This window comes from Camelus dromedarius, chromosome 9 (genome assembly GCF_036321535.1).
Source record: "Camelus dromedarius isolate mCamDro1 chromosome 9, mCamDro1.pat, whole genome shotgun sequence".
Taxonomy (NCBI): domain Eukaryota; kingdom Metazoa; phylum Chordata; class Mammalia; order Artiodactyla; family Camelidae; genus Camelus; species Camelus dromedarius.
This window is the reverse complement of record NC_087444.1, coordinates 61,184,592-61,194,608: the sequence shown is the minus strand read 5'-3', so window position 1 is coordinate 61,194,608 and position 10,017 is coordinate 61,184,592. Positions and strand designations below refer to the sequence as shown.

At 46.8% G+C, this 10,017-nt stretch overlaps 1 protein-coding gene and 1 pseudogene across 6 annotated transcripts in view; one reads left to right on the top strand and one right to left on the bottom strand.

Annotated features, from left to right (window-relative positions):
- ZNF536 (zinc finger protein 536) overlaps positions 1-10,017 on the bottom strand; it is a 414,729-nt gene that overhangs the window by 177,384 nt on the left and 227,328 nt on the right. The window lies entirely within an intron of this gene.
- LOC135322086 (ferritin light chain-like) lies at positions 677-2,049 on the top strand (annotated as a pseudogene).

Here is a 10,017-nt window from a genome sequence, read left to right as displayed (position 1 = left end):
AAACAGAACGAAATCATTTGCTCACGGAGACCACTCACCTTGACAAATCAGGCTCTGAGACTCCGCCACGCGCTACCCACCACAGGAACACGCAATTTCACCAGCGATGAAAGGAAGACGGAAATTCGCTGTTCAACAGTTTCCACCAGTTTCTGCATCTGCCCCCAGCCAAGCCTCTGACAGCAGCCATGCTTCAGATCAGCAACTCATGGGGCAGGTTTTGCCCTTCTGTGTTCAGGTACTTGGGAAGGGACTTTCATCTGGTCATTAAAGATCACAGCACACGACCCTACACCCACAATGGAGTTGCTGAGGAAGGGCACAATTACTTTTTCTGTTTGCCAAGGGTTATGATAAAGTATGAAAACCGGTTGACAGGAGCTGATTCTCAGAGCCAGCCTCACCTCTCTCTCTGAGCCGGGGCATTTCTATCCTTTCAAAGCCAGGGGCTGCGACTGTTTTGTCACACAGCACTTATAAACCGAGCCAGGGTCCCCCCCATGCCTGGCCCGCCCCAGCCACCTCCAGTCCTCTCTGGGAGCTGCAAAGATGCTCACAGCCTCCCGTCCTGTATCATTCAATCAAAGCTGCCACACACCTGAGGTTCGCCACTGGCATACCTAACAAAGCTCCCCAGGGCAAACCTAACATGGAACTCAGTTTTCTTTCCAGCAGAATGGGGTCCCAGTGCTTCTACCCGCCCCCTAGTCACACCCTCGGCAGCTGGACTCTGAGACACAGGAGGTGAGGAGAGTGATGGGAAGAAAAGCCTGGTACCTGCCCTCCCAGCCACAGCCCTATTCTCCCTTCTGGATGGGGCTCCCTTCCAGAAGCTTCCCCAGCTTCCCAGTCCACCCAGGAGTCTGCAATGTCAGTGAGAGGGTGCCACTCCATGCCCAGATTGTGGCTTTCTGCCTCCAGCGCCCCTTCTCAGCACAGGCTTCTGGAAGCTGGGGGCCATATCTAATGCCCTTTGCTCCTGTGGGCAGTCAGTGAATGTCAAGCAAAGAGCTCCTCTGGGGCTTGGCTAGGCCTGCAGGCCTTGGAGGGCTCTGTTTGCAGGGGGAGCAGATCCCCTTCACTGAGAACAAGCCATGGGAGAGGCTTCACCCTTTCATTTATCTAATCAAGAAGTAGGTACCATTTCTCACTCTCCAGGTGCTAAGCAAGACAGACAGGGCTCCTGCCCTCATCGATCTTGAAGTCTCTTGGGGGAAGAAAGACATTAACCAAAAAATTACCCAGCAGTGCGTTCGGCGGTCCCCCGGATCTGTCTCTTGCTTCAGCAGTGTTTGGCCGGAACAGACCCAGGGACGCCCCTTCAACCATTTTCCTAGCCACAACCTTCAGAACCAGCCACTCTGCTATCGTTGGCCTCCGGGACCAGCCAACACCATTTTTTTGAGCTTAAGTCCTTATTACTGATCAACCGTGAGCTCTCAGATTTGTCGGAATTATTCCACCAAAGTGGGAGCCGCCGTCAAGCACCTGGTCAACGGGCATCTGTGGGCCTCCTACACCTACTTCTCTCTGGGCTTCTATTTCGACCGAGACCATATGGCTCTGGAGGGCGTGGGCCACTTTTCTGTGACTTGGCCGAGGAGAGGCGTGAGGGCACAGAGCGTCTCTTGAAAATGCAAACCCAGCACATCGGCCGCGCCCTCTTCCAGGACGTGCAGAAGCCATCCCGAGGTGAGTGGGGTAAAAACCAGGACGCTAGGGAAGCTGCCATTGTCCTGGAGAAGAACCTGAACCGGGCCCTTTTGGGTCTGCAAGCCCTGGGTTCTGCCCGCGCAGACCCCCACCTCTGTGACTTCCAGGAGAGCCACTTCCCGGATGAGCAGGTGAAACTCATCAAGAAGATGGGCGACCACCTGACTCACCTCGGCAGGCTGGCTGGTCCCCAGGTGGGGCTGGGCGAGCATCTCTCCTAAAGGCTCACCCTCAAGTGAGACCAGGAGCCTCTGCAACCCCGTGGCCTCTGTGGAACCCCTCTGGTGTCGGGGCTTCTGCCTGAAGCCTCTCTCCGCAGCCACCAGGCAGCTTTAAAACCACCCTAGAGCCCTCTCCCAAGCCTTGGACCAACTAGAACAATAAAGCTTTTTGCAAGAAAAAAATATTATGCAGATAACTAAATGTGATAATATGTACGAAGGGAAAAGGCAAGGCAATTCTGGGATCATAGGCAAATGACCCCATCAAACTCCTGGGTTACCTGCCCGGTTTTCTCTTGTTATTTGCACCTGCTGGGTAAACACACTCACAGCACGTTAGCCTTAAATATTCATATTTGGTATAACTTTAGCTTCCTCTGACTTAAGGTGCATAGACGGTTTCTCCTAGAAGTCTTTCCTTCTATTAATCTTCTAACCTTCCTCTTTGTAACCTTTACTTCTCTTCACAGTACCTTTTTTAAAAAATTGAAATAGAGTCAGTTTACAATGTTGTGTTAATTTCTAGTGTGCATCACAGTGATTCAGTTATACACGTATATACATTCCTTTTCAGAGTCTTTTTCATTATAGGCCATTACAGGGTGTTGACCATAGTTCCCTGTGCTGTACAGTAGGACCTGTTGTTCATCTATTTTATACTTAGTATCTGCAAATGCCGAACTCCCAATTTATCCATCCACCCCCTTTTTCACCTGCTCTGGTAACCAGCTCTGGTAACCGTAAGCTTATTCTCTGTGTCTGTGAGTCTGTTTCTGTTTTGTAAATAGGTTCATTTTAAATATGTTTTTGTAAAACTTTTGTCACAGTTCTTAACACTTAAAAACTTCAGCTCTGTCAAGTTTTGGGTTTTTTTTTTTTTTTATCTTAGGTTTTACCTTTCTAAATTCTCTACCTTCTGGCCCTCTCTAGTCTAAGTTAGGTATTTTGTTTTAAAAATATTTATTGGGTTTCATTGTCTTGCTATCCCTAGCCAGTTATTTTAAATCCTGTTATCTTTAATCTTATCTTTCTCAACTTTCTCTATTTTAACTTTTAACTTGTTCTCAATTTTTAATCTATTTTTACTTGTTAGTTTTTCTTGTAACTTTCTTTGTTTCACTTTGCTTTACATTTATGTTTTGTACAACACTCTGTTACATTTACATGTTGGCTCCACAAGGAGAGAAGCTGGCAGAGGGATGCTGGGGCCGTGACCCCTCCAGGTGAGGTCACTTCCCTGCCTCCTGGTTGATGCCTCTTCCCTCCCAATGTCCTGAAGTTGCCTCTCTAGTTCCCTTCAAATGATGCCTGTCTCCTTTGATAAGGATTCTTGGAAAAAACACCTCTTAAGCTAACTAACTAGCAGGGGCCACAGGCAACAAACTCTTGGACACAGCAGCCTTCCTGAGGCCCACGCTCATTTTAGGGTCTTTAGCTGAGTTCTTGGACCCCAGTTGTGCTGATGGGAAGGAAGGTTCCGTCTGGGCAGAGACCTGCCTTGTGAGGCGTCTTTTCTAAGGAACTGGGAGTCGGAGGTTGGGGAGGTGCAGGGCCAGCTCCACAAACCACAGAGGCAGAGCAGGGGGCTCATCCCACCTGCTCTGGTCTGTAGAGCTGGCGACGGACTGTCCACAACCCCACTCTGTTTTGGTCCCTTTCCCCATAACAGAAAGACCTTCCTTGTTTGGGTTTGGTTTTACTTGATTATAAAATTAATACATGATAATTGCAAAAGGTTATAAACCAAAGATATATATATGTAAGAGGGGGGGATGTCAGTCTTAACTCTTCTATCCTGAGAAAATCATTCTTAACATTTTGTTTTATATCCTTTCAGATTTTTCTATGAAGAAACTGCATATCTAAATATATCTTCATTTTTACCAAAAAAAAAAAAAGATCATGTTACACAAACTGGCTTTGTAATCCGCTTTTGTCACTTCATGATATATTGTGAATATCTTTGCAAGTCAAAAATACAGATGTAGACTATCGTTTTCAACAACTGCACAGTAATAAGAGAATCATAGTGTCCTTAGCCAATTCCTTTTCAAAGTGCATTTAAATTGTTTCCCCAAAATTTGCCATTATAAACTGAGCTGCAATAAACATACTTGGTCAAACATCTTTGATTATCTGACATCTGAGATGCAGAGACATAGGTAGACATAGATACTAATTTTTGCTAATATATGTTAATAATTTCATAAAAGAAGAATTGCTAAGACAGTGAGTAGACATCTATTTGGGGGGCTTTGACATGTTTGCCAAATTACTCTCTCCAGAAACTTTGTGTAAATATAAACACCTACTGGCAGACTAAAGAGTGATTTCTCCCAACCCTACAGAAAATACTCATTATTATCAATCTCATAAGTCTTTGACAGTCTAGGGGAGCAAACGCATAAATAATTAAACCAAAACTATTTTTAATTGTTTTCTCTGATTGCTAATCAGATCAAAATATTTTCATACGCTTATCGGCCATTTGTTTTCTTCCTCTGGATGTCACATGTTCGTATTTTGAGGATTCTGTAACATCCTCATTAGAAACAGGTGCACTGGTTAGGGCCTCTCTGAGTGTCAGCCTCGGCAGCAAAGTGGAGACAATAGAAATGTAACCTCTGTGAGGGCAGCATCTGCATCTGAGGAGCCTGGAACATACCTGCCAGAACGCAGATATTCAGCAGGTATTTACTGCAAGGAAAGAGGGAAGGAGGAAGGAGACAGTATCTACCTTATAAACTCCGGAAGTGGTTATGCTTGTAGCCTGTTTTGTTCACTTCCTGACACATGGTGAACACTTACTAAGTAAGGGCTCCCAGGTGAGAATCTTTTTCTCCTGGTTGGGGTATTATCTTTGTGATTGATTTGTAGGAACTCCCTCTACACAAATGATATTAACTCCTTACCTGTTAAATTTCCTAACTGGATTTTCTTTTATCTTTAAAGGTAAAAAAGTAGACTTTTTCCTAAATTTAAAAATATGTGCTCATTGCAAAAACAAACAAAAAAACCCAACAATCCAGAAATATATTTTAAAATTAATACAAATTATCCTCGATCTTACTGCCCAGCTGGCCTGCAGAGAGAGAAAGAGAAGCCAAAACAACGGAGAGATGAAAGGTGCAGGATGCCCAGGGGGTGGGGGATGGGTAACTGGCCATCTTGCTTCCCAGGGATGCCCCAAGGTGCCTGACCCCAGCCCACACACAAGTGAGGTCACTCCGCTGACCTTCTAAGGTGGTGACAAGGAACACCTGTACTCCTCAAATTCTCCTCCTTTGCTAAGGCAACTTTAAGAAAATTTCTATTATTTGCACAAAGGATGTGGATTAAGATACCCTCGTAATTCTCCATAAATGGAATCATACTCTACCTGCTGTTCTGCAGCCCACTTTTTTCATTCAACAATATGTCATGGGCATCTTTCCAAGTCAGTAAATACAGGTCAGCCTCACGTGTTTCTTGGCTGCAAAGATTTCCTTTGCTTTTCTTTGATTATTGACCATTTGTATTTCTTCTTCTCTGAATTGCCTGCTCATGTCCTTTGACCACTTTTCTATTGAAGGATTCGTCTTTTCCATATTGATTTGCAAGAGCTTTTTTCTTTGTACCAGGAATATTAACCCTTTGTCTATCATATATGTAGCAACTGTCTTTCCTCCTATTGTCTTTTGCACTTTATGCTCTGAGAGACATTTGTGTGTGTGTGTGTGTGTGTGTGTGTGTGTACATGGGCATGCACACTGCTTAGACATATTTAATTTTCATGCAGTCAAATTCACTCAACAAATATTTATTGAATACTACAATTCACCAGTACTATGCTAAGTGAGGAAGTGATGAAATCTGCCAACCTTTAAGAGTTTCTGGCTCCAATATTATGATTAGCAAGGGCAGCCCCTCCTCTCCACGATTACAAAAATACTTACATTTTCTTCTTGGACTAAAGAGTGAGTGAGAAGTCCAACTTAAAAAAAAAAAAAAAAAAAAAGCACAGTGTTTCATGTTCCTAAATGCATTCACTCACCCCAGGGAGTTTACACCAATGTCTCCTACTCCTTTGCTGAGTAACGCCCATAAATACAGAACTCTGCTGTTCAGCCTACGCCATCTCAGTTTGCTGAAGGGGTAACAGGTACATTTCACATCATTTGTCCTTTTTCCTAAGAAAATAAAATATCTTGAGAGGACCTGGGTCCTTGTGGGCTAACTATGATGTGATGAGCGGTCGCTCTCATTAGACCTCCTGGCTGCTCTCGACAGGGGCTCCAGCCAAGTCCTCTCTCTCTCTCTCTCCCCTCGGTGGACTTGGCCTGGCTGTTCACAGTTTGAGATCTCTTATCATTCACCACCTCCCATGGGGGCCTCGTCCTCTGGTCACTCCCACCCCAAGTTGAAGGCGATCTACTCTACTCTCCCTGGTGCCAGCTACAGAAAACCCTTCCCACCTGCCTTCACACCAGCCCCGCCCTTGTTCCAAAGGATGCAGACCCACCTACCACCAGAAGCTGGCTCCCTGTGTTGGAATTTAGTCCCAGTAAGCTAGATCTGTCAGATTCAGAGCAGGCAACTCAACCTGCAGCCACTTCTCATTTTGCCTCCCAGTGCTCAAGGAAAGTGGCTGTCTTCTCCCTGGAGCACAGACAATACCCAAGGCATCTGGCCAGGTGGGTCCTTCAGGCAAAGATCCGGAGATGTCAACTGGAGCTGAACTACTATTGTCTAGTTACCCTTTTAGTCTTGGCTTTCCTGCATCCTTCATCACTGGAGGTATCTCCCCTGGACCCACATCCCTGTGATCCCAGTGTGCCAATGACTTCCCTGGGGACCTGAAACCAAATGAGATGTGCTTTGTTCTCAGCCGCGAGGGTGGTCCTCAGAAGGTCTGCACAAGACACAGAACTATTGTGAATCAAATTCTGTTTCACCACGGACTTACATGAGGGTTTCAGGGATGTGTTCTTTTCAGCATTGACTGGTCTTTAAGAAGCCGGGTCTCCAACACTTTATTTTTATCAAATGAGCTCCTGATTGCTCAGATGATAAAAGAGACAAGGTCCAGGCCCATGAGAAGGGTCTAAATATGACAGGGCAGACCAACACATTAAAAAGTGGAATGCAACCCCTTGTGCCAGCAAAGACAGGAAGCAGAGCTCCCACTACACAGGGACCCAGGAGCAAGCGCCAGGGAGCTCCGCGCAGTGCGTGCGCTGGTTAAGAGCCTGGCCCCGGATAATCCTAGGCTGAATCGAGTAGCTGCCATTTGCTTCTAACTTCTTTTAACTTCTCGAAGCCTCCGCTTCCTTTTCCATGAACTGGGAGTGACAACAGTCATGGTTACCACCTAGGGATGTTTTGTGAAGCCCATGAGATAAAACACCCACAGGGCTCGGCACGGTATTGGCCTGTATTAAGTTCTCAGAAAACACGGGTAGCGGCGGTTATTGTTGTTGGTATTTGATGGCCAATCCCTTTAGTAAGGCAGCGGGGAGGGGAGGAAACTTTTCATAAAGTAAATAATCCACCCTTGATACCCACATTTTGCATCTGGGACTGTACCCAGGACAAAAGGCTGAACCTCTGGTGACGCATCCTGAACAGAGCCCCGTGGCCCCAAGAGGAGGGGCAATAAAGCTCAAAGCCGAGAGGGAACTCGGAGGACAGCTGGGAACACTCCCATTGTGCAGATGGAAAAACCAAGGGTCTGAGAGTGAGTAAGGTCCCACAGTAAGGTGGTGGCACCGCTGAGATAAGAACCCAAGGCCCCTGCCATCCCTCTGAGGCCCATCCCACTGTACCTCTGTATCTCGCCGAGGGTCTCTGACCAGGGGAAGTCTTGAGTTGTTAGAGTCATTACCAGGCCTACAAGGAGAAGCCTTTCCTGAGGCTGTGATAGCAACCAGAATTTAAGCTCACCTCAAGAAAACATCTGCTCCAAGGGAAATGACTTTAAATAACCTAAGGAACTCTGTAGAAAAATATTAGCTGTCTTAGCTGTGGCTGCTATCACAAAATATCATAAACTGTGTGGCTTATCAGCAAGAGAAATTTATTTTCCACAGTCCTACAGGCTGGAAGTCCAAGATCAGGGTGCCAGCACAGTCAGGGCCTGGCAAGAGCCTGCTTTCTGGCTTGCAAAGGGCTGCCTTCTTCCTGCATCCTCGAATGGTTCTGGCTTCTGAAAAGGGCACGAATCCCATTCATGAGGGTGCCACCCACATGACCGTATTACCTCTCAAAGGCCCCACCTCCAAATACCATCTTACTGGGGATTAGATTTCAACATATGAAATTGGGGGGGGGCCCAAACATTTGGGCCATAACATTAGCTGCTTGGGTAAAATCAGCTGGCCCCAATGGTGGGCTTGGGAGTACTTCTGGAGGGACCCCCACCTTGGCTTTGGACCCCAAAGACCCATGGTGGAGGGGGCTGCACAGGACCCACAGGTACCTCTGAGGTCAGCCACAGGAGGGACCCTTCACCTTGTCCTCACTCCACCCACCACCCTGCCTTTGTTCCTGCCCACTGCAGCCCCTAAGCGGGGACTTCCAGCAAGCTCTTGCTGGGTGCGCATTATCCAAGGCCAAGAAGAAATCAAGTCTCAGAAACCTTCCTCCTCCTCTCAGGCTTGAGGTCAAGGAGAGCTAACAGAGGACACGAGTCTGGAGAAGTCAAATGATGGCTTTGCAAAAATAACACGATCACAGGAAACTTTAAAAATGTGTAAGGCCCATCACGTGTAAGTCAAGTTTGATGTGAAGTCTAAGATCTGGGTGTGTGAAGACAAAATATAAAGCCATCTTATTAAAACACTGTGACACGCCAGCAGTCCACACATACACACATTTACGTACAGAGAGCTATGTCTCTTTTATCTGAACAGACAGGCCCTCAGAAAAGAACAGATAACCGCATATAGAAACGTGTTTTTCTATTGATTGTGATTATATTATTGGAGACGAGCTCTTCTGGGAAAAGAGGTGGTCTTTAAATACATCAAGCAACATGCAATAATGTTGCAATTTATTAAGATTACACATTTTAAGTAAAAATTAGAATTCGGTTTCAACAGCATTCGAGAGGGGAAAAAAAGAAGAAGAAAAAGGAGGACCAAATATGAGTGAAAATAGCCAGGCTTATTTTTATTCTTGGCACTGTAACCTAAAGGCGCCAACGAAAACAGCAGTGACAACTCAGCCGAACAGGAGGGAGCAGGATGGAGCCTGGAGCCCGCTCTCCGCTCACCGCCCCCCCAACTTCCCGGCAGAGTGCCCTCGCCCCGCCTGCAGCAGTGGATCTGCGACCACCCTGAGCCTCGCTCTCCCGTCTGCAAAAGGGGCACCCAGCACCTGCCTCATCCCAAGAGCCAGCGCCGAGAAAGGACCCCAACCTTAGGACACGGCAGCTGCTCAACTTCCTATGTCTTATGCTTTTGTCTTTCTCCTTTCCCACCAGCTGAAGAGGGAGGCCACGTCCGGTCACTCAAAATACACAGGGAGACGAGAAATGGGGCACACACCTCATGGACCACATATGGGTGATGGGGACTCGGCTGCTAATTAAGTACCTGAGGCTCCTGGGGGTGTCCCTTGAATCTGGCCCCTGCTTAGATCTGCCGAGTTGAGTCCATACATCACGAATATGGGAGCACACACACACACACACACACACACACACACACACACACACACACAGTACATGCTCACACACACAACTGCAACCCTACACTCAATCTCACTGTCACACGCAGCACTGATGTAGCCTCCTTTTGGAGAGCAATGTCTTGAAATACAAGAACCCTGCCCAACTCAGAGTTCTGTGGCCCGTCCTGGAGGACCCTCTTGCTTTCCTGTTTCAGGCCTCCAAGGGCAAGCCCCGTACAGGACCCAGGGCAGGAGGGCAGGAGCAGCACCGAGCCCAGGGCTTCATCTCCGGCTCCGGGAAAATGAGGGATGCAAGTTGCATTTGAGTGCCTTCACTTTTTTTAAAAAAAAAAGAGGAAGAAAACATGGGCTTAAGTCAAAAGTCTCCTTTGGTGATAAAGATTACCGAGTGACAATAGAGCGAGATGTGTCA